Here is a 25,820-nt window from a genome sequence, read left to right on the forward strand (position 1 = left end):
TGTCAGAAATGGTGTAGGGCAGGGGTGGGTTTCAACCGGTTCGCGGCGGTCCCTGCGAACCGGTTGGCCGCAGAACCCGGAAGTAAGTAACTTCCGGGAACAGCGAAGGGCGCGCCCACCCGCGGTCCTTACCCGGTTTTGACGAGTTCTGCGCTTCCACGCATGCGCAGGACACATATAGCGCCTGCGCGATCGTCCAGGAGCAGCTGGAGCGTCACGCAGACGCTAGTGCACATGCGTGCACCACGCGCGTGCACGAGGACGCCGCTGGCCCCGTTCCAACCGAACCGGTTGGAACGGGGCGAGAAACCCACCCCTGGTGTAGGGTCTCCTGCTTGAGTGGGGGGTTGGAGTAGATGACCTACAAGGGGCCTTCCAACTCTGTTAATCTGTTAAAGATCTATTAACTGCCAGCCTGGCTTTGACTGCATCTATTAGCATTGATGATGTAACCTAGTTTGGTAAATGAAAGATCTGCAAGAAAACAACCCAGCTTAGAGAACACCAAAAACTCCCACAATTCAGTCCTGAGAGACAAATATGCTACAGTTACTGTGTCTTATGTAAAGATCCCAACTTTGAATAATGTACAAGAGAGATGGTGTCACTTACTTTGACTATGTCATGAGGGGGAATTCACTGGAAAAAGCAATTGCTGTATTTTTCGGAGTATAAGATGCACCTTTTTCCCTCAAAAAAGAGGCTGAAAATCTGGGTGCGTCTTATACACTGAATACAGCATTTGTGCCTCCCGAAACTCCACCCCTTCACCAAAATGGCCATGCAGAGCCTTTAGGAGGCTTCCAGAGTGCTCCTGGGGGCTGGGGAGCGCAGAAATGAGCAAAAACAGGCCATTGTTTGCTCAATTTTGCCCCCACAGCCCCCAGGAACACTTTATAAGCCCCATAAAGGCTATCCATGCCCCCTTTTTTGACAAAAATGGGCTCATTTTATCAAAAAATGGCCGTTCTTTGCTCGTTTTTGCCCCCCACCAGAAGCACTCTAAAAGCCTCCTAAAGGCTATTCTTGCCCTTTTTTTGAGCCGATGTGGCACAGTAGTTAGGGTGCAGTACTGCAGGCCACTTCAGCTGACTGCTATCTGCAGTTCAGCAGTTCAAATCTCACCGGCTCAAGGTTGACTCAGCCTTCCATCCTTCCGAGGTGGGTGAAATGAGGACCCAGACTGTGGGGGCGATATGCTGACTCTGTAAACCGCTTAGAGAGGGCTGAAAGCCCTATGAAGCGGTATATAAGTCTAACTGCTGTTGCTGTTGCTGTTTTGAAAAAAAAATTGGGTCCATTTTTGCGAAAAACGGGCTGGTTTTGGGAGGTCTGTAGAATGCCAAAACTTTTTTTTTTATTTTCCTCTTCAAAATCTTGGTGCATCTTATACTCCGGTGTGTCTTATACTCCGAAAAATACGGTATGTCAGACTTGCCTCAGCTTGAATCTCTAAGTAAAAAATGAACCTTGGCTCCATTTGTTGAGAAAGGTTATAGTTTATTAGAAGTCAAGTGAATTACAATGATGCAAAGCCGGAACTGAAAATCGTACGCCAAAACCCCCAAGTCTAACTTTCCCTTCCCTTAGGTGCTTCCCCTCATGTCCAATCAAATTCAAAGAAGATGTTTTGAGAATGGTCCACTTCGAGTGTAGGTGGGTGCGCAGCTGCGTTCCGTTCCCAGACGGTCGACCTTGATGCCGTGTCTCAGGGAGATTCCTTTTCGTTTCCCTTGAAATCTCTCCCGCTCCCAATCAGTCCCTCTCCCTAGAGTTCATGTCAGACTGGCACCGAATTCTACTGAAACGCAAGCATGAGGTAGCAGCTGACAAATTATGTTTGGAAGAGTTGGCGGTTAAAGGAAACCAGGCCACCAAAGAGCATGATGCCTGGACACCATCAAAGCTGACACCAGCCAGAGCATAGAAAAACTCAAAGCAGTGGTACAAGATGGGAAGATGTGAAGAGATCTGGCCCATAGAATTAACAAGAGGATTTGGGAGGAGTTGACCAGGCTGAGCCGGAGGGAAGGGTCAAATGTGTCACCAGTCATGAGTTTCTGCATGCCCACAAAAGATCTACCATGTTTCCCCAAAAATATGACCTACTCAGAAAGTAAGTCCTAGCTTGCTTTTACACATGCACCCAATATGTCCTACCCACCATATAAGCCCTAATTAAGACCCCGCCCACTCCAGGGTGCATGGATAAAAATTAAACTAGGGTGGGTGTTGTGGCCCAGCAGGAGCCGTTGGAGCTGCCACCAGACTCCGACAGCGAGGGGCCCTATGAGTCAACTCTGGAGGATGTGGAGGACCCTGGACAGGGTTCCGACTCTGAGCAGGGCGCAGGGAGGCTGGTTGGCCACCAGGAGGCGCCTGAGCCTTGAACCAGTGGGAAGGAGACAAAAGAGTGTGATCCTGACGTCAGCAGTGAGTTGTTCCTGGCACCAGAGAGCTAATAGGCGTAAGGAACAGTTACGCAGTTACAGGAGGTAATTGCACTCAGCTGGTGGTCATTAGGCTCCTCTCCAGACTATAAAAGGACTGCTTGTGCACATGCCCCTTTTGCAGAAGTCAACGCAGGAACTAATGTTGGAGAACAGTCTTGTGAGCTTGGCAGGCTGGATTGCTGCCAGGGCTTATCTGTACTGGATTGCTGCCCAGGCGTGTCTGTGCCGGTTTGCTGCCAAGGACCTGTCTGTCTGTTAATAAATTCTGTAAAGTATCTTTGGCTCGGAGTGTGTTGGTGTGGGACGAGGGGGGTCAGAACAGGTGGGGATGGGAGGGGGTGGAGCTGCCATACTACTTACCAAAGAAGTAACGTAAAGCCAAAGAAGTTCCTGAAGGCCTTTGACAGCGAAAAGGAGGCCAAGGTTGACATGTGCAAGTGAGATGGGTCAGTGGGCATCATCCCCCCCCTGAAAATAAGACCTGGTGCCCTTTTTGGTGGCAAAAAATATAGAAGACAGGGTCTTATTTTCAGGGAAACACAGTAAATCCAGCCCACCTTGAATTTCCTTGATTCTTATCTCCTGCCAGTTTGCATTGCCTGTTAGTTGGTCAGATTCTTGTAGAGAGCTTAAATGTGCAATAAATCTTTATGCCCATTTGGACTGCTGGAATCTCCTTATTTCCCCGGCGTTTGACAGACTTGACGGACCGACACCTCGCCAGTCGGTGCCACACAGCAGCTGGGATTGTATCCATGCCAAAAAATCATGGCCTGTTTGTCGCATTAAAAATGGATGATGTATGTGCGGGGAATGCAAACTTGCCGCTGCGTGATAACTTCCCCCAGATCCTAAGCTCTTTGTATCGTCAAGTAAACCAGACGTTCTCCTGTGACAGCCGGATCCTCTATGGCTTCCCCACAAAGGATTCCTGTTCTCTGCTCCATTTAGGAAAGCAGCGGGAAAAAACTCTGCCCTAATTTGGGTGGAACTGGATCGTTTGCAAATTGTTCAATCATCGCGATGACCTTTGCAAGGCACTGCAGCAAAATGCCAAAGGCCAGGGAAGGAAAAAGTCAGCTGAGCACGAGGAATCCAAGCGCCAACGATGGGGAGCCTCGCTCACAAAGAGAGGGCCAAGAGTGTCGGGACAAAGTTTGTTGTTGAGGACATACAAAGTTAGCAGCTTCTTCGTGGTTGAGTGCCGGGGGAATGCGGCTTCATCTGTGGCGGAGGGCAACCTCGTGCCAGCAGCAGCCACCCAAGGAACTCCTCCGAAAGCCTCCTTCTGCCAGGGGAGAAGAGAGAAGGACCACTCAGCATAGGGAATAACGGGGCTTCTATGTGCTGTACCAGCAACCATAGCAGGGACAGGAGGGACTGATGGACTGACAGTGCTGTGTGTGTGTGTGTGTGTGTGTGTGTGTGTGTGTGTGTGTGTGTGTGTGTGAGAGAGAGAGAGAGAGAGAGAGAGAGAGAGAGAGAGCTCTCTGCGAACAGTGCTGGCTGGGGGAATTCTGGGAGTTGAAGTCCACGCATCTTCAAGTTGCTAAGGTTGAGAAATGCTGCCCTATTCTTTCCAACACTTTCCCTCTAGCTCAGTGTTTCTCAACCTTGGCCACTTGAAGATGTCCGGACTTCAACTCCCAGAATTCCCCAGCCAGCATTCGCTGGCTGGGGAATTCTGGGAGTTGAAGTCCGGACATCTTCAAGTGGCCAAGGTTGAGAAACACAGCGTAGCTATTGAGTTTGCCCAACTCTTCCAGACACCGACTCCCTCAGCCAGGAATTCCACGGTTTCTTCCCGCTTCCAGCTGCCACGAGCTGTGTTTCTACTTTTAGGGTCTTGTGGGGGTTGCGGGGAGAGAAGGGGAGTCCACGTGGCTCTTTGCTTTCCAGTAAGAGTGGATGAATTGCCCTGCTCCTGGCAATGGGAAAAAGGAAGCCTGGCCAATTTAGTAAAAAATAAAAACAATCCTCCCCTCAAAAAAACAATTGGTATTTGCATTTCAAATCCAGATGCTTGGCTTATATAAAACAAATGTCTTTAAGCAACTTCCTATTTTAAAGTTTTTAAAAAGTGAATTTAAGGACATACTTGTGCATATGTGCTGGAGTGGTGGGCAGATGTTGAATTTTTCTCTCTCTTTCTTCCTCCCTCCCTCCCTCCCTTCCTCCCTCTCTCTTTTATCTATGTATTTTTATCAATTATCTATCAATTATCTCTATCATTTATATCTATCTATCTATCTATCTATCTATCTATCTATCTATCTATCTATCCATCCATCCATCCATCCATCCATCCATCCATCCATCCATCCATCCATCCATCTATCTATCTATCTATCTATCTATCTATCTATCTATCATCTCTCTCTCTCTCTCTCTCTCCCCAAATCCAATAAATAGGACATGATCGTCAGCATCTGATGATGTTGAAGAAGTATCTAACATATCTCTATCCATCTATCTATCTATCTATCTATCTATCTATCTATCTATCTATCTATCTATCTATCATCTCTCTCTCTCTCTCTCTCTCTCCCCAAATCCAATAAATAGGACATGATCGTCAGCATCTGATGATGTTGAAGAAGTATCTAACATATCTCTATCCATCTATCTATCTATCTATCTATCTATCTATCTATCTATCTATCTATCTATCATCTATCATATATCTATCATTTCTCTCTCATCATCTGTCTATCATCTATAATCTATCATATCCACCCATCAATCTCTCTCTCTCTTCTCTCTCTCTCCAAATTCATTGACTAGGACATGATCGCCAACATCCGATGATGTTGAAGAAGATCTATCATATCTCCATCTATCTATCTGTCTTCTGATCCCCCAGTTACATGACTTCATAGCGAACCGGTTAGAAGAAGTTCCACCAGTGGACCCGGAAAGCAGGCCACACCTACAGAAGAGCTTCCAAATTTTTTTGAAACCCACCACTGACACACACACACACAGAGACAGACAGACAGACAGACAGACTCACACAGAGAGAGAAAGAGAAAGAAAGGAAGAAAGAAAGAAAAAAAGAAAAAAAGAAAGAAAAAGTGAGAGAGAGATGAAAGAAAAAAAGGAAAAAGGGACAGAGAGACAAAAGGAAGGAAAGAGAGAGAGAGAGAGAGAGGGAGAATACATGGCCAGCAAGCCACTCCCATCCAGTCACATGGGCAGCAAGCCACTCCCACAAAGGAGGCCACACCCACAGAGTAGGTTCGAAAAATTTTTGAAACCCACCACTGTCATAGCCATGCCAGTGGTGGGTTCCGGATCCCGTTCCAACCGTACCCAGCGTTGCCCACATGGACTCGTGCAGCGTGCACATGTGTCGTAGCTGCCAGCAACGCTTCTGCAAGCCTCCACGATGCTCCAGCTGCTCGGCGGAGACAGGTTAATAGCTCGGGTGGGCTGGTGGGCCCTCCAGAGCACTGTATCGGAACGGTACTCGGTGCCCCAGGCAGGCTCCGGTACGCCTATACCGGGTTGTACTGCCTGCAACCCACCACTGAGCCACTCCCACCCAGTCACATGACCCCCACCAAGCCACGCCCACCAAGCCACGCCAACAGAACCGGTAGGAAAGGTTTTTAGATTTCACCACTGCGTTCGATCCATATTGAGTGTGAAAATGCTGGTCAGATGCCGTCCCAGGAACTCCCCCACTTCTGAACCTCGTCCAGCGATGCTGACTTTTCTTCCTTGAACCAGGCAGTGGAGAACAGGAAGAGCAACTCCGCAACTAACCATTGTTGGCTTAAGTGGACGGGAGACCCATGTATCTTTTGTTGTTTTTTGAGGCTCCTGGTAGAGCCATAATTCTTAACTCAATCTGCAGAAAAGATCATTTTATGGATCTGGAACACACACAGGGCCCGGATGTGGGTGCTTCCTTCCCAGCCCCTCCCGCTCTTGCCCTGAAAATGGATTTCATAAAACCTTTCGGAAAGCTCTTTAGTTGGAGTGATGGATGAGAATTAGATTGGCCAAGTGCTGTGCCAGCAGAAAGAAAGTCAGCGATTGCCTTCTCCAGCACATGGACACATGAATACATCTGGAAACATCTACGGCAGGGATGCATGCAGTGGTTCAGTTAGTAATATAGTTGTGAAGTAACTATGGCCTCCCCTGTTGTCTTTGTTTGACGGGAAGTCACAAAAGGTGATCACATGACCCTGGGGCACTTCTCTCTGTCTGTCTCTATCATATTCTCTCTCTCTCTCTCTTTCTCTCTCTCTCTCTCCCTCCCTCCCTCCACCTACCTACCTACTCTCTCTCTCCCTACCTACTGTAATTCTCTCCCTCCCCCTACTTACCTACTCTCTCTCTCCCTCCTTACTTATTTCTCTCCTCCCTCTCCCTACCTACCTACTGTATTTCTCTCCCTCCTCTAACCCTAACCCTCCCTCCCTCTATCTACCTATCTACCTACCTACCTACCTACCTACCTACCTATACCTACTCACTCTCTTTCTCCCTCCCTACCTTACCTACCTACTGTATTTCTCTCTCTCCCCCTACCTACTCGCTCCCTCCCTCCCTACTTATTTCTCTCTCTCCCTCCCTCCCTCTACCTACCTACCTACTGTATTTCTCTCTCTCCCCCCTACCTACCTATTCTCCCTCCCTGGAATGGACACTTCTGCGAGTTGGGCCATGCGCATACCGGCTGGCCACTCATGTGGTCCGGTGGCAATTAAGCCACGGCTCAGTAGTGGGCCTGTGGCCCATAGGTTGCACTAGCAGACCATTGTAATTAACTCTACTTGTAGTTACAGACTGTCTCCTTTGATATGTAGATTTGGTCTGAGTAACTTATTTGATGGGTTGATGAAGTTTGAGTAGACAATTCCTCCCCTTCCCACTTTGCTATTTCTTTTAGAAATTTAGCTGATTAACTTAGATAATTAGATAATTAACTTTACTGTCAATTATCTAGGGAGACACTGATTCTCAATCCTGTTAACAGAATAGAATAGAATAACAGAGTTGGAAGGGACCTTGGAGGTCTTCTAGTCCAACCCCCTGCTTAGGCAGAAAACCCTACACCACTTCAGGCAAATGGTTATCCAACATCTTCTTTAAAATGTTTAAGAGAAGATGGAGACAGCATAAAAAATAAAATATATTTTGATATCAATCTTCCTACACTACTCCGAACAACAACAAAAATGCATAGAATACCATCGTGTTTTTCCTCCTCAAAATAAGATGCTTCTTTATCTATTTCTATCCAGATAGGATGAACAGGAAGTGAACTGAAATCTCCTAACTCATTTCTGGTAGAATCTGCTCCATAAATTCTTGACTTCAAGTATTGTAAACTTTGAACTTGTGGGAAAATTGCAAGGAAAAACTCAATAATTTCTGAGAGTTGCTTATCTCCCAGGCTCAGAGTGGCTCATTCATTATATTTATAAAATAAAAGTATTTAAAAAGTTTCCTGCCAGCAATTCTGTGCTCCCCAATCTATTTAGCTTAGTCTCTGATCTCTTGGCTCCCTGCAATCGATTGGTATTTTCAACTGTTTAAAATCCTGCTCTTCAGCCAAACTTTTTTCCTAGAACAACTTGCAAAGAATCAGGAAAACAATACTGTTCCTGTCCAAAAGATTATGCAGCAAAGGAAAAAGAACACGGGAGCATAAAACTAAACAAGAGTTCTCCAAATAGGCCTTCAGAGTAGGAATATTTAAAGGAAAAGGAAAAGAAAAAAAAAACATGATGAAACATGGAGATGTGTTGTTGTATTTTTTGGCAAAGATAATGAGCTGGAACTAATACACATCATAGCAGAAACCTCACTACGGATTCCACCCTAAAGCATCATTTTGTGTTTGCATCTCACTGAAATCATCTTGTTCTTGACTTAGCACATCCTGGATATGTGTGTGTGTGTGTGTGTCTGTGTGTGTGTGTGTGTGTGTGTGTGTGTGTTTTGCTTGTTTTTGGCCCCTCCATCTCCAGGAGCACTCTACAAGCCTCCTAAGGGCTATTCATGCCCCTTTTTTGGGGGGAAAAAGTGGCCCATTTTCACAAAGGGGAGGTTTGCAGAGTGCAAAAAACTTTTTAAAAACATTTTCCTCTTCAAAACCTTGCCGTGTCTTATACTCTGCTGCGTCTTATACTCTGAAAAATATAGTAATTGCTTTCACTGTCAGAATATTTCTCCTTTATTCTAGACTGGCTGACTCTCTCTCTGATACCTTTTTCTCTGTTATTTCTTGTCCTGCCCCCAGGCCTTTGGGGAATAAGTTGACCCCCCCCACACCCCTCTTCTCTTTGACAGCTTCTCAATTATCGGGAGTCCGCTATTCATGTCAGCCCTTTCTCTTCATTAGACTTAAAAAGGCTTAGAAGATTTTTTTCCTATTCCCAGCATATTTCAAAATGATGTATGCAGATGATCTAAAAGTCTTGAAGTCTTGGCACACAAATGCAATAGTCTCCAACTTTGGGAGATAACCCCAAAACCCTTTCCCTGGGCTGTATTAACTCAGGCCCACTTCTGGTTTGATGTTTCAAAGCCACGGAGCCCCTAGGAGGCCAGAGGAAATCCAGGCGGCCAGAATTCGCGGAAAAAAGGTTGGAGAAAAACAGAGCGTTCCATTAAAGTCCTTTGCGTTCTGCTTTTTTTCCTGGTTGGAATCACTGTGATAAGGCTGCATCGGTAACTTTCCAGCATCCGCCCACAGATAACAGGAAAGCTCTCGGACCTGCTCGTGTTCACTCAACGGAAAGTCTTGTGGGAGATAGGAAAAAAAGAAAGAAAGAAAGAAAGAAAGAGAGAGAGAGAGAGAAAGAAAGGAAGGAAGGAAGGAAGAAAGAGAGAGAGAGAGAGAGAGAGAGGAAGGAAGGAAGGAAGAAAGAAAGAAAGAGAGAGAGAGGAAGGAAGGAAGAAAGAAAGAAAGAGAGAGAGAGAGAGAGAGGAAGGAAGAAAGAAAGAGAGAGAGAGAGAGAGAGAGAGAAAGGAAGGAAGGAAGGAAGAAAGAAAGAAAGAAAGAAAGAAAGAAGGAAGGAAGGAAGGAAGGAAGGAAGGAAGGAAGGAAGGAAGGAAGGAAGGAAGGAAGGAAAGGAAAAGGAAATTCATCAGAACCGCTTTGGGAGAGAATCATGTCCAGCATAACAGAATGTGTGAAAACAGGCCATTGTTCATTTCCTTTTGGTGTTATTTTGTTAACTCACTGCAGATCACAACAGCCGCATCGTAAAAGGGGGGCTTAGAAGGAGACATCTGACCTCCCCCCCCCCCAGCCCAATCTTCAAGTGCCAAAACTCGTAGTTTTAAAAAGCAACCGTCAGAAAAGTAAAAGCTGGATTGAAATTGAAGACAAATTACAGCATGACTGTGAGACAGAGCGACTGCTCTTGTTTTACAATCCGTTCTGCTTCTTTCTCATTTTCTTGTCTTTCTTAATACCTTCTCCTGTTGGTATCTTATGATTGATCCCTTGTTGCTGTATCTTATGATTAATGATTGCAACGGTGATCTATGATATATGGCCTATCACTTTGTTGTTTGGATGTACACTGAGAACTTATGCACCGGAGACAAATTTCTTGTGTCCAATCACACTTGGCCAATAAAAATATTCTATTCTATTCTATTCTAGTCCAGTCCATTCTCTATTCTATTCTATTCTATTCTATTTTATTTTATTCTATTTTATTTTATTCTATTCTATTCTATTCTATTCCAGTCCAGGCCAGTCCAGTCCAGTCCAGTCCAGTCCAGTCCAGTCCATTCTCTATTCCTATCCTATCCTATCCTATCCTATCCTATCCTATCCTATCCTATCCTATCCTATTCCAGTCCAGTCCAGTCCAGTCCAGTCCATTCTCTATTCTATTCTATTCTATTCTATTCTATTCTATTCTATTCTATCCTATCCTATCCTATCCTATCCTAGTCCAGTCCAGTCCGGTCCAGTCCATTCTCCTATTCTATTCTATTCTATTCTATTCTATTCTATTCTATTCTATTCTATTCTAGTCCAGTCCAGTCCAGTCCAGTCCAATCCAGTCCATTCGCTATCCTATCCTAGTCCAGTCTCTATTCTATTCTATTCTATTCTATTCTATTCTATTCTATTCTATTCTATTCTATCCTATCCTATCCTATCCTATCCTATCCTATCCTATCCTATCCTATCCTAGTCCAGTCCAGTCCAGTCCGGTCCAGTCCATTATTCTATTCTATTCTATTCTATTCTATTCTATTCTATTCTATTCTATTCTATTCTATTCTATTCTATTCTATTCTATTCCAGTCCAGTCCAGTCCAGTCCAGTCCAGTCCAATCCAATCCAGTCCATTCGCTATCCTATCCTAGTCCAGTCTCTATTCTATTCTATTCTATTCTATTCTATTCTATTCTATTCTATTCTATTCTATTCTATTCTATTCTATTCTATTCTATTCTATTCTATTCTATTCTATTCTATTCCAGTCCACTCCACTCCAGTCTCTTTCTAAGCATTCCATTATTCCTCCCTCAAAAGCATCTCCAGAAGGACTCTTTGGCTGCTAAGTTACTTCTCTAAGCTTCTGCAATGTTCTCCAGAGACATAGGATTTAGAGTTTATTACTGCTCTGAGCTGGGAATTGAGGAACCAGCTCCATTCTCTGGGAGATGCTGGGGGAGGGAGTTTGCGTTGTCAGAAAAAATAAGGAAGAAAACAAGAATCAGCATTCTTCGGCAACTTAGCTCAAAATTAGCTGGCAAAGCACGACCGGTTTCATGGCAATCTCCAAAGCTCTTTCTCCTTTTGTGCTCCAGAGAAATCCACTAACAGCAGCAGAAGAACAAAAGACTGAAGACTTTTGCTAAGTGGCTAAAACACTGAGCTTGTCGATCAGAAAGGCTGGCGGTTTGGCGGTTCGAATCCCTAGGGCCACGTAACGGAGTGAGCTCCCATTACTTGTCCCAGCTTCTGGCAACCTAGCAATTCGAAAGTATGTAAAAATGCAAGTAGAAAAATAGGGATCACCTTTGGTGGGAAGGTAACAGCGTTCTGGGCGCCTTTGGTCACATGACCATGGAGACGTCTTCGGACAGCATGGCACGACAAAACCGTGCTCGACTAAAGCGCGCCCGATTAAACCGCGTCGCTGACATCATCAGCAGGGCGACAACAGCGAGCGCGGAGAAAGAAGGGCGCTTTAAATAGCGCTTTGAAAGCAAGCCGATTCAAGTTAAGGTAAGGGTTAGGTTTAGGGTTAGGGTTAGGGTTAGGTTTAGGGTTAGGTTAAGGGTTAGGGTTAGGGTTAGGGTTAGGTTAAGGGTTAGGGTTAGGTTTAGGGTTAGGTTTAGGGTTAGGATTAGGTTTAGCGTTAGGTTAAGGGTTAGGTTTAGGGTTAGGTTAAGGGTTAGGTTAAGGGTTAGGTTAAGGGTTAGGTTTAGGGTTAGGTTTAGGGTTAGGTTTAGGGTTAGGTTTAGGGTTAGGATTAGGTTTAGCGTTAGGTTAAGGGTTAGGTTAAGGGTTAGGTTTAGAATTAGGTTTAGGGGGTTAGGTTTAGGTTTAGGGGTTAATTTTAGGTTTAGCTTTTACAGCGTGCTTTTTTCTCCGCGCTGTTGTCGCGCTGTGATGACGTCAGCTACGCGGTTTCGTCAAGCGCCCTTTAGTCGAACGCGGTTTTGTGGTGGAACCTTTGGACAGCACTGGCTCTTCAGCTTTGAAACGGAGATGAGCACCATCCCCTAGAGTCGGGAACGAGTAGCACATATGTGCGAGGGGAACCTTTACCTTTAAAGACTTTTGCGTAACTCAAAGAATAGTAGAGGTTTTCGTTGCAGTTGCAGAGCACAAAAAGTAGACTTACTCATTACGTGCTGTGATGTGATTGATTTGCTGCTTGGCATGTCACACAATCTCCACATCATTGCGGCTAGTCAAATGTAGTTGATAACATTAGGTTTATTTTGAAGTACAATCTACGGTTTAGCCAACATTTATGAGGAATAAGACGATGCTTTAGTAGTAGTTGACCCAGAAATATGCAGGTATCATCTGCCAGAACCGTACATTAAATCTCACCAAACTGATACTCCCTAAATATGTTGGAAATCTCCCAGAATTCCCAGGTAATATGCATATCAGGAATTCTGGGAGCGGAATTCCATCAAATCTAGAGGGCAGCTTCAACTTTCATGACTAAGGTGGTACTAGAACTCTCCATCTTCTCATGATTGGCCCAGTGTCAACCAACTAACTTTCATGGCTAAGAGGGGACTAGAACTCTCCATCTTCTTGTGATTGGCCCCCTGTCAACCAACCAACTTTCATGGCTAAGAGGGGACTAGAACTCCCTGTATCCTGCTGATTGGCCCAGTGTCAACCAACCAACTTTCATGGCTAAGGTGGGACTAGAACTCTCCATCTTCTCATGATTGGCCCAGTGTCAACCAACCAACTTTCATGGCTAAGGTGGGACTAGAACTCTCCATCTTCTTGTGATTGGCCCCATGTCAACCAACCAACTTTCATGGCTAAGAGGGGACTAGAACTCCCTGTATCCTGCTGATTGGCCCAGTGTCAACCAACAAACTTTCATGGCTAAGGTGGGACTAGAGTTCTCCTCCGTCTTGTGGTGATTGGTCCAGTGTCAACCAATTACCTTTCATGACTAACGTTGGACTAGAACTCACAGTCTCCCACATTCTAGCCTGGTGCGTTAAGCAGTAGACCAAACTGGACAGACATCATATTTATAACTCTCTGCGCTTCCTGTGGGTTTTACAACTCAACCGAACCTTGTCCACTAATAGTAGGCTGACTGAGCCAATCTCATTTGTCAGCGCTGCTCCAGGGGTTTAAATTCCTGGCAAAAAGAGCGCTCAGAATCACTGTAGAAGTATGTGAACATTTCGTAGTTATTTCATGACACTTTTGGATCTGTCAAGCGTTGACCACGCTGTTTCCTACTTGGGCAATTTCCTTCCTCCTTTACAAGAAATCAACCCTGTTTTCAATTTACAGTTAGGGCTTGGAGATTAAGTGGTTGTTTTTATTTTAAAGAGGGTTGAAAAAGTTCTGATCCTGAGGTTTTTGTGGTCTCGTTCACATGGCGTTATGGTCCGACCAAGTGGACCAATTGGATCATCACGTTTCAGCGGGTTTTCAAAATTCTACCCAACCTGCTTGACAGAAGATGGTCGGTCAACCGTGACCCGACAAAAGCGCGCACGACAAAGTGCACCGACAAAAGCGTGTCGCTAAACCACGTCGCTAAAATCGCAATGTCATCACCATGGCGACAACAGCATGGCAACAGAAGGGCGCTTTAGAACAGTGTGGCGACAGAAAGCCGATTTAAGTTAAGGTAAGGGTTAGGGTTAGGGTTAGGGTTAGGGTTAGGGTTAGGGTTAGGGTTAGGGTTAGGGTTAGGGTTAGGTTAGAGTTAAGTTTAGGGTTAGGTTTAGGGTTAGGTTTAGGGTTAGGTTTAGGGTTAGGTTTAGGGTTAGGTTTAGGGTTAGGTTTAGGGTTAGGGTTAGGGTTAGGGTTAGGGTTAGGGTTAGGGTTAGGGTTAGGGTTAGCTTTTGAATGCTAGTAAAAGCATTTTGCTGGCCACTTCGGTAGGCGTGGATTTGCCCTCCGAGGTTATGTCGGCGCGGGAAAGGGCTTCGCGGTTTTGTCGGTGAACCTTGGTCAACAAGGGAAATCCTGGTGACTGGCACTGTTTCGGCATCCTGTTGTATGAAGTATGACAACAATAAGCACACAACCCCATTTAAAATGTAGTCTTCTAACATTTCTGTCAGGTAATGAGGATTTAATAGCTGCCAGCTGATGTAAGGTTGTAAGATGATGCAATGAGGATGATTCAGCAATACAGGCATCGCAGGTTTAAGACACTGGTGGGGTGGAGACTCTGCTGAGGTGTCTGTTAGGGGTATCTCCGTTGGGAGACAGAAAGCAGCGCAGTGGAATGTACAGCTAGAGAGAAGGAACGTTGCTAGTAGAAGAAACACACGAATAGAGTCTCAGACACTGCTAGTAAAAACAAGTAGCTTTACTACTACTAATAGCTTCACAAGCAGTGATAGTAGGTATTTGTCCAAACACAATTCAAAGAACAAACAATTGCTGACAGTCGCAGTTCACGTTCCAGTCATCAAGCGAGCAAGTAGTTATCAAGCATAGGACAAGCAGAGAGAGAGAGAGAGAGAGCTTTCCTGACTCCTTCTTATTGCAAAGTTAATTACATTTGATTGTAAAGTTAATTACAGCTGATAAGTACATTCATACGTGACTCACTAATCTCTCACACAGAAACCTGGGCTATAACTTCCACAGTAGAAATTTGCATGCAGGTTGATACATGCAAGGAAATTCTTAGAGTGACTTAGATGCAAGCAATGGATATACAAGGTTCATGCTATCGATGAACCTATTAAAAGATATGACCATTAGGTAAATTGCATTCGCTCCAAATGAATGGCTACCCATGGGAAACCGACACCCACAGCTGGACATAAATGACCTATCAGAAAGATGCTGGAACTTTGCAATCAGCAATTCTTACTTCCTGTTGTGGCCCGCCAGCACAGCTGGTGGCAGACTCAGACAGTGAGGAGGTTGGGGAGGAACATGGGCCAGGCCTGGAGTCTGGGGAAGGCCCTGATGAGGGCTCTGTGTTGGAGGCAGAGATGGGGCCAGGGCCATCTGACAGTTATCAGTTGCTTCCGGAGTTGGAGATCAGTGGGGCAGAAGAACAGCTGGGGCCTGTTTTCGGTGTGCGCATGTGCAGAGTTGCCAGGAGAAGGGAACAGTTAAGGAACAAGGGTTGACTCAGGAATAAAGCCACAGGCGGACGGTGAATGGCCCCTCCCATAGGGAATAAAGAGGAGAGAAAGGGGAGTGGAGTTTGCAGGAGATAATTAGTTCGCTTAATTAGTGTGAAGATCTGTTCGTGACTCTCAGAGACTCCTTGCCAAGTATTTCCTTGTACAGCCCTTGTGTTTGGAAGATATCGGCCTGGCAGGTCTCCAAGCCTGATAAAGTCTGTGGTTGTCAATTCACCCTTGAAAGACTGTTTGCCGGGACTTTGCTGGATGTGAATGAGCGGAATTCACATTCGCTTAATAAAAGGAGGTTTTGTCGGGACAAGGAGTCTGCTTCGTGATTTGGTGAAGCCTAGGTCAGAATACTTCCTGTGAAGGAACATAGAACGCAGAATAACAGAATTGGAAGGGACCTAGGATGTCTTCTACTCCAACCCCCTGCTCAAGCAGAGGCCCTATACCATTCTGGACAAATGCCTGTCCAATCTCTTCTTAAAAGCTTCCAGTGATGGAGCTTCTGAACTTCTGAAGGCGAGCTGTTCCATTGGTTGATTGTTCTCACCGTTGGGAAATTTCTCCTTAATTTGGACTAGGAGACCTTCCAACTTTGTTATTCTGTTATAGGAACCTACTGAATAGCACCTGTACCTGCACCGACAGCTGGCTTCTTTCTCACACTTCAGAATAACAGAGTTGGAAGGGACCTCAGAGGTCTCCTAGTCCAACCCCCTGCTCAGGCAGAAGAACAACCTCTCCCATTTCAGACAAATGCTTGTCCAAACTCTTCTTAAAAACTTCCAGGGTTGGAGCATTTACAACTTCTGGATGCAAGTCGTCCCACTGATTAATTGTGCTGTTAGGAAATTCCTCCTAGGTTACTTCTCTCCTCGATTAGTTTCCATCCATTGCTTTGTTGAAAGAAATGTCCTTCTGGGTTCAGCTCCAAGTGTGGAAGAAGACACTGGAGACATGGAGGCTGCTTGGAAAGATGGTTTATTGTTGGACAGGGCCACATGGCTTGAGCCCTGACCAGGAAAGGTGATCACATGTTTCAATGTTGATGGAGAAGAAGAGAGAAAGGGTGAGGAAGGGGCTTGCTATGCTTTTTATAGCAGCAATAGCAATAGTTAGACTTATATACCGCTTCACAGGGCTTTCAGCCCTCTCTAAGCGGTTCACAGAGTCAGCATATTGCCCCAACAATCCGGGTCCTCATTTTACCCACCTCGGAAGGATGGAAGGCTGAGTCAACCTTGAGCCGGTGAGATTTGAACAGCCAAACTGCTGAACTGCAGTCAGCTGAAGTAGCCTGCAGTGCTGCATTTAACCACTGCGCCACCTCGGCTCCTCCTTTTTATATCCTGTTTAGTCCCACCTCTGTGTTTCCTGTTCCTGTGTATGAAATGTATTCTGACTGGTTGTCAGACTCCCATGGTGCCATGCAGGGGGATACTCTCTAGGCTGTGATGAGTTCTCAGTTGCCTTGTGGTCAGTTGAGTAATATCCCTTCCCCCTACAGCTGCAGTGAGGAGAAGTCTTTATTATGTAAAGTGGGCTAGCCTGGCCATCTTAATGGCCCATTAGCTGGGGATGGGCAGAAAGCTATAGGCAACTATTCTGTCTTTTAAAACATGTTTCTTTTCACATCCAGAGAAATATTCTGCCTTTTCAATATTTCCTAGGATATTTCATTTTTCTGGGAGAGGGCTGGGTGATAACTTCCCACAGCTTCTTGTCCTGCTTTCCACCCTATTTTTTTCCCCTGTAAAAGAAAGTCCTTGTTTTGTAAGGACTTTCCCAGATGGCTCAAAGGGTCCACGCAACATACAGAGTACAGAGGCGAATGCTGTCGTTGCTTCTCAGTAATTGGTCATTGGAGGAAAGCTTTGCCTAACACTCTGGAGATACATTCTTTGCTAAAAAAAAATAATGATAATAGCACCGAGAAATGTGTGTCTGTCCGTGTGAACGGTTACTAGGTGGTTGCACACGGATGTTAAGAATTCACATATGGCTGTGGTGGACGTGCAATGAGGCAAAAAAATATTGGAAAATGATTCAATCATGGTTAGAACAAATTGGCCTGCTGCCAATTACCTCCCAAAGACCCGTCAGATCACACAGGGTCGGCCTCCTCCGGGTTCGTCCACCAGCCAATGCCATTCAGGCTACTACCCGGGGGAGGGCCTTCTCTGTAGCAGCTCCGGCCCTTTGGAATGAACTCCCCGCGGAGATCCGGACCCTCACCTCTCTCCAGGCCTTCCGGAAAGCTGTCAAAACCTGGCTGTGCCGGCAGGCCTGGGGTTGATGAGTTCCCCTCCCCTCTCGACTGGTATGGCTGTGTGATTTTCGTGTATTTTAATTATGTGTACTGTTGTTTATGTCCCCTTTCCCCTTTGAGTTGTTCGCCGCCCTGAGTCCCTCCTGGAGAAGGGCGGCATACAAATAAACCAAAACTAAACTAAACTAAATGGTGGGAGACCAAATCTTGTTTAAACCAGAAATTTTTCTCCTGGGTATAATACCGGAGGGGTTTAAGAAAGATACACTTTATCTAATTATTCATGTACTAACTGCGGCGCGCATAACTTATGCACAATATTGGAAAAAAGAAAATACACCATCAGAGCTAGATATCATCAGAAAAGTGTTGGCCTGTGCGGAAGCAGATAGGCTCACTCTCGATCTTAAAAATAAAGGGGAATCAGAATATTTTGAAGTCTGGAACAGATTTTATGACTGGTATAAGATAAGGTGACAAGACTGGAACAAACTGTATATATTGTGATTGGACAGAAGGATAGATAATGTATTAAGCAGGCTAACTGTCAATAGTTGTGACTAGCTGTATATAATGTGAATGTATGGTCACTTCGACTTCACAGTACTGCATTGTTTTAAATGTAAAAATAATAAAAATATATTGGGAAAAAAAGAATTCACATGTGGGGTTAACAATGGGGAAGCAACCAACCTCCTTAAGCCTTTTGTTTCTCTTATTTTTCAACAACTTTTTGCACCTCAGCGACCACTAAATTCATAATTTTAAATCCCGCGGACCACTAATATGATCTGCCCAATGATCGGCTGGGTGGGCGTGGCAAGGTGGTCATGTGACTGGGCGGGTGTGGCCAACTCGATGTCACTCACATCAAGGGGGGCCTTGCCAGTGTCTACTCACCACTCCTTGCCTCCCCGCCCGGGCTCCTTAGGGCCCCAACAGGAAGCAGTTGCTGGAGCTAAGCAGCCACCATGAGAAAGAGTTGGCAAAACAGCTCAGTTCAATTTGGATCTGACCGAGAAGGAGGCTCAGCGGAAGCACCTCACTGAGGACTATGAGCAGAGGCTTTCCAAGCAGAGGGAAGACCTGCGGAAGTGCAAGGCCAGGTACCGGCGCCTGGAGGCTCAGCGGGCTGAGATGGTCAGCCAGTTCCAGGCCATGATGCAGTCCCACTGGAACGAGGCCCTCCGGCTCTTTGCTACCAGTGGCGCTTCCCTCCAGCCTTCACCCAAATCCCTGCACCAGGAAGCTGAAGCAGACTCCAAGTTGGAATTTCTGCCTCCACATCTGGCCTACACAAAAAGACCTCAAAGGGGGAGACTCTCTGCAGCAACACAAACCCTTCATGGTATTGGACCTGGGTACTTGAGAGACCGCCTGCTGCCAATTACCTCCCAAAGACCCATTAGATCACACAGGGTTGGCCTCCTCCGGGTTCCGTCTACCAGCCAATGCCACCTGGCTACTACCCGGGGGAGGGCCTTCTCTGTGGCAGCTCCGGCCCTCTGGAACGAACTCCCCGCAGAGATTCGGACCCTCACCTCTCTCCAGGCCTTCCGAAAAGCCATCAAAACCTGGCTTTGCCGGCAGGCCTGGGGTTGATGAGTTCCCCTCCCCGCTCGACCTGTGTGGTTGTGTGATTCTTGGCTATTTTAACTACTTGTATTGTGTTCTATGTTCCCCTTTTCCCCCCTTTGAGTTGTTCGCCGCCCTGAGTCCCTCCCGGAGAAGGGCGGCATACAAATAAAATAAATCTAAATCTAAATCTAAACATTCATTGCATGTATCCAGCCCAGGAGCCATAGTTTGAGGACTCCTGATTTAGTGCAACATAAAAAACACAAATACTTTTTCTGTGGACCAGCAAAATTTTCTCGTGGACTACCAGTGGCCCATGGACCACCAGTTGGTGAACGCTGCTTTAGGACACTTGGCTCAGAAAGACCCCCCCCCAAATGATTTCGGAACAAACTCTGAAAGCAGAAGAAACTTTCCACCCAGATCCCGGGTTGTGCAAGAGGGGAAACAGCACAACGTTGCGTCATCTTTTGACACAGGCTTTTGCTGAGTCAGCAGGGGAAAGTCAGTCTACCCGGAGAGGATGGTTCTCGCTCTGCAGTTGTTGTTTTTCCCCAATTATGAAAGTTTCTGGCTAGCTGCCTCCGGATAATTAAATCTTGGGGATTGGCATGGGCTCCTTTTGGTAAGGGAAGCTAGAAAGAGGAAGCCAGGTATGGGTGAAGTTGCTCCCCGCCTGTCGTTGATGAGGAAGGGCGTTGCAAAATGCAGAGGTGGGGAATCATCACGCAGAAAGAGCAGGATGTAAAACTGCTCACCCACCCCTGATACCTTCCACATTACTTCTGGGAAGTAACACAGCTGAGGCACAGCAATCTACTGTATCACATGAATCAGCTAAGAGGATATAAGTAAGTAAAGCACCATATGACTGCATATCTTCTGATCTATCCAACATCATAATAAAGTTTGCAGATGACACAACAGTGCTGGGTCTCATAACCGGAGGGGACGAATCACCATACAGGGAAGAAATCCAGAAGGTATCCGCATGGTGCTCAAGAAACAACTTACACCTAAATACTAGTAAGACAAAGCGTGACCCGTCAAAACCGCGGTCCACTAAAGCGCGCCCGATTAAAGCGCGTACCTGACGTCATCAGCAGCGCGACGAAAAAAATTAAAAATAAATTAAATTAAAATTAAAATAAAATTAAAGCAAGCCGATTCACATAAAGGTAAGGGTTAGGTTTAGGGTTAGGGTTAGGGTTAGGTTAAGGGTTAGCGTTAGGTTTAGCGTTAGGTTAAGGGTTAGGGTTAGGGTTAGGGTTAGGGTTAGGTTTAGGGTTAGGTGAAGGGTTAGGTTTAGGGTTAGGTTTGGGGGGGTTAGGGTAAGGTTTTCGCTTTAATTTTAAATTTACCGCTCACAGCGCGATGTTTTCGTCGCGCTGTGATGACGTCACGTACGCGCTTTCGTCGAGCGCGCTTTAGTCTACCGCGGTTTTGTGGTGGAACCAGACAAAGGAGATTTCCAGAAGCACAGAGAGGAACCTGCCCCACTGTATATCGAGGGGGGAGGCATGTGGAGATCTTTTAAATTCTTGGGAGTGCTTATTAGTCAAGATCTCACCTGGAAAAACAACACGTCTCTGGTGATTGGAAAGGCCCAACAGAGACTTCATTTCCTTAGAGTCCTGCGAAAAAAATCAGGTGGAACAACGGCTGATGACCTCTTTCTAATGGTCCACCATAGAAACTGTCCTCACATATTGTGTTACAGTATGGTATGTTGGTTTAACAGCTGCAGACAGGAAGGTACTTCAGAGAGTGATCAATTCGGCACAAGAAACCATCGGTTGCCCTCTGACACCACCGGATGACATCGCCAGGTCTCGCTGCTTTAGCAGAGTAAGGAAGATACTCAGAGATGATTCACACCCTGGTCAGTGTCTCTCTGCACTTCCACCATTGGGCAGAAGGCATCAAAGTATAGCCAGCCGAACAAACAGGTTTAAGGATAGTTTCTGTCCTTGGGCTGTGAGACTTTTAAATACAACCACAATCACCCCATGTTTTTCTTTCTTTCTATTTTCGTTTCTGTTCTAATTTTGCACCAGTGAGGTTAATACCAATTTCTTTGTATTTAAGTACAATGACAATAAAGTTTATACTTATACAAGGACAGGTGGGGGCCAGCTAATTGCTGGAACGAACCAGTTTGCTCCCCAGCTGATCGTCGGAGCTGCCAGTTCCCCCGAACCAGTCCAAACCAACTGAATCCCAGCTCTGAATACTACTATTATGTCACACCTAATTCTTCTTTTCTTTGGACTAGCCAAACCCAAATCCTGCTGACGTTCTTCGAATGTTATCATCTTCAGGCCTTCAGTCATATTAGTTACTCTTCTCTGAATTTTTTCCAAAGTCTCAACGTCTTGTTTGCAGTATGGTGGCCAAACTCTGCTAGGGAGGAGTTGACTTTATTCTCTTCCTCCCAACCAAGCTATCTAAACCCAGGGTGTCCAATCTTGGTAACTTTAAGACTTGTGGACTTCGACTCCCAGGATTCCTCAGCCAGCCATGCTGGCTGAGGAATTCTGGGAGTCGAAGTCCACAAGTCTTAAAGTTGCCATGATGATCACCTCTGATCTAAACTTTACTGTCTCTCGGCTTTCCTGGGGAATCCAGACTACATTCTACCGCAGCAGCCACGTTCTATGGAGGCAAAAGCTAGGAGGGATCTAATCAGATAGTCTTTCACTTACAACCACCATTGAGGCCAGCCTTTCTGTTACTAAGTGAGGCAGTTAAGTGAGTGTTGAACCCTTTTTACCGTCTTTCTTGCCACCATCATTAAGGGAATCCCTGCAGTTGTTAAGTTACTAACACAATTGTTAAATGGATATAGTTTCTCCAGGGACTTTGCTTGTCAGAAGGTTGCAAAAGGGGGATCCCATGGCTCTGGGGCATTACAACCGTCGTAAATATGAGCCGGTTGCCAAGCCTCTGAATTTCGATCACGTGACCATGGGTAGGCTGCATCAGTCGTACGTGTGAGAAGCGGCCGTAAGTTCCTTTCTCAGTGAATGGACACTAAATGAAGTGTAAGTTGAGAATGACTTGGACCAGTGGTGGGTTTCAAAAATTGTTCGAACCTACTCTGTGGGTGTGGCCTCCTTTGTGGGAGTGGCTTGCCACCCATGTGACTGGATGGGAGTGGCTTGCCGCGCATGTGACCAGATATAAAGATGCCGATGACACTTGTCAGAACCACCTTAAATGACCTCACACACAGCACTGGCATGCATAAGAATATGATATAAACTTGTTTTTTAAAAGGCATCTTTGGTTTGCGTTAAAACAACTTCAACACACGCAATGTTCTGATTGCACCACAAACACAGTAGTCATCCTTACCTTTCCCAGAGGCACTGAGTTTTATAAATATGAGCATGATAGTGTAGAATAATCATATCCAAGGACCAGTGGTGGGTTTCAAAAAGTTTTGGAAGCTCTTCTGTAGGTGTGGCCTGCTTTCCGGGTCCACTGGTGGAACCTCTTCTTACCGGTTCGGTAGATTTGACGAACCGGTTCTACCGAATAGGTGCGAACTGGTAGGAACCCACCTCTGACTTGGACCCTAAAAATCCCTTTTGTGCCTCTTGTTGAGCCGATTTTCAGCTCTCATTAGCAAACAGTTGCTAATAAAAGAAGACAGGCAGTTTCCCTGCACCTGTGTCTTTCACATACTCCTTTCCGTATCTTTTCGGTCTTCTTTCCACTCCCACTCCCACGGTGTTGTGTTCACACTCGGAGGATCAGCAGCCTCAGAGCTCTTTGGTGGGTGGGTGGACAGTTACAATGTGCCTTTGCAAGCCAGGAACAAAGTGTAATTGTTGCTTTTGAAGTAAACACAAGGGAGACAAAGACTCTACTGATGTGTGTGTTTGTGTGTGTGTGTGTGTGTGTGTTTTACAGCAGCCCTAAACTTGGTGCACTTACCGCATCTTTGTACGGTCGTTCATGATTACACTCGATGAAAGAAGGAAAATAAAACAGGACTAGGCCAAGACCTGCTCGGCTCCTGGGCGTTTCGTGACCAAACTAGGTAACATCTTCAGTGGACTTTGGAGGGAAGTGTCTTGTTTTCATAGTTGTTTGGTCTCATGGCTGGTCGAATCACGAGACTGATTGAGTCACAAGGCTGGTTGAATCACAAGACTGACTCTGGTCTCGTGACTTTTGCGCTTTCTTTTTTTTTTTTTAACAGTTTATTTGTACATTTTCAGTGAACCTACACAAGTGCTTTGTGAACTGACTTTGTGACTTCTGACTGGTTGCCGCGAGGAGCGAAATTCAGCTAGCGGGGTGATGGCTGATTCTGTCGTTGACTCATGGTTTGGGTCAGGGGTGAAAGGCTACCGGTTCGGGCTGGTTCACCCGAACTGTAGCAAAAAATAATGCGACTGGTTTGCCCGAACCGGTAGCAAAAAAAATGCTTAAAAAAGTTTTTAAAAGTTCCAATAGTTCACCCAAACCGGTAGTTAAAAAATACTTTTAAATACTTTTAAAGTTTTTTAAAAGTCCCAACAATCAGCTGTGCGACAATCAGCTATGCCGCACAATTTATATTCACTAGAAAGCAGGAAATCTAAACCACCCGGCACAGCTGTTCAAGTGGTGGGTTTCAAATTTTTTTAGAACCTCTTCTGTAGGTGTGGCCTGCTTTGTGGGAGTGGCTTGCCGGCCATGTGACTGGGTGGGCGTGGCCAACTTGTAAAATGTGGTGAAACTCACATAACAACGCTCTTGCTTAGCAACCAAAATGTTGGTTCAGAAACTCTGCCATTTGAAGCATGCAAGTCTTAAAGCTGTCAAGTTACAAGACCCTTGCACCCCTAACCCTTTAGAAAAAATACCCCCAGGGGTGTTCAAACTTGACAGCTTTAAGACTTGTGGACTTCAGCTCCCAGAATTCCTCCTCTCGCTCTTCATCTTGATGATGTGCGGACGGGCAGGGGGAAGGAGCTGTCCATTTTTGCAAAGGGGGTGGGGTTTCAGTAGGGCAAAAATTCAGTGTATAAGACACACTCACATTTTCTCCTTTTTTTGTGGGGGGGAAAGGTACGTTTTATACTCTGAAAAATAGGGTAGCTAAGAGAGATGGATTGGAGGGAAGGGGATACTGAGTTTCCCTGAAAATAAGACAGGATCTTATTTTCTTTTGACCCCCGAAATAAGCGCTCGGGGAGGTCTTATTAGAGGTGCAGGAGGAGGTGAGCATGGTCACCTCATGGCTGCTGCTGTGTTGCAATATTTTCGGAGAGGGCTTATTTTTTGGGGAAGGCTTATTTTAGTACATGCGCTCAAAAGCCTGATTGGGCTTATTATCCCGGGAGGCCTTATTTTTAGGGAAACAGGGTAACAACCTCACAAGCGTGTGGTACAAGAGAGAATTTGACAATCCAAGCTGGTGCCCTGCCCACCATTGACAGGCATGGACAAATGCTCATTTTAAGCCATTGCTGGTTCTGGGCTAGTCACAGGAACGCTGTGTCCTGACCCCAAGGGGCACGATGAACTTGGTGTGGGTGCAGAGGAGGACTCAGTTATTTGTAGAGCAAGAGAGACCATTTTTCAAGTCAGCTGCTGTTTTGCTGCATGCATTTGCAAGGGAGCATTTCCTTTAGGAAAGAGATCCCTTCAGCTGTGGTAGGATTCAATTTTTTTTTACTATTGGTTCTGTGGTTTGGTGGTGTGTGGCAGGGGAAGGATACTGCAAAATCTCCATTCCCTCCCAACTCCAAGGGAAGGTTACTGCAAAATCCCCATTCCCTCCTGATCAGCTGGGACTCAGGAAGCAGAGAATAGATGGGGCGCGGCCAGCCAGAGGTGATATTTACCGGTTCTCCAAACTACTCAAAATTTCTGCTACCGGTTCCCCAGAACTGGTCAGAACCTGCTGAATACCACCTCTGCCCTTTAGGCCAGGGGTATCAAGCTCAATTTCATTGAGTTTCAGGATGTGTTTGACCTTGAGGGGCCGGGGTGGGCATGGCCAGGATGGTCGTGGCCAGCCCAACGTCACTTGTGTTGGGAGTGCCTTTAGTGGCCTGAGTACTCTGCCAGCAAAAACGGGCCCCCAAGCTCCATTTTCGGCTGCGACGGCCTCCTGCAACCCTCTGCCATTGAAAAAGGAGATATTTGGGATGTCCTTAAGAACTCTGCATACCCTACAAGGTCCCGTCATTGTATCAGTAAAAACAACCATAAATACAAGAAGGACAAAAAGTGCCATTACTGTAAAAGGCCCGAGAACAATCGATATGTTTTTTTCCACCTCTTCCTGAACTGTAAAACAAATAGGTTTGCTTCATCTCCAGTGAGGATTTATTGGACAAAGTCAAATCTGTGATTGATGTGACACACAAACGGATCTAGAGAAAACAAACATAAATCTACAGCCTAGGAATGCTGTGCCGTCACGACCAACATATAAACTGCCTTTCAGAATGGCATTGGGTCAGTTTTTATTTAACGCTGTGTCTTTCAAACTTGGCAATGTCAGGATCCGTGGACTTCAACTCCCAGAATTCTTCACGGTGGTTGGGAAATTCTGGGAATGGAATTGTTCCACGGATCCTGACATTGCCCAAGTTTGAAAGACACCGATTTAAGGATTGGAGGCCATTGATAAACACAAACCAGTTCTGGAAAGGATTTTCCCACCCGATTGTCATTTCCCCGACTCCCGGTTTGTTTGT

Source organism: Thamnophis sirtalis, unplaced genomic scaffold, assembly GCF_051295495.1.
Source record: "Thamnophis sirtalis isolate CommonGarterSnake01/CBP01778 unplaced genomic scaffold, rThaSir2_p1.2 scaffold_10, whole genome shotgun sequence".
In the NCBI taxonomy this organism is placed as follows: Eukaryota; Metazoa; Chordata; class Lepidosauria; order Squamata; family Natricidae; genus Thamnophis; species Thamnophis sirtalis.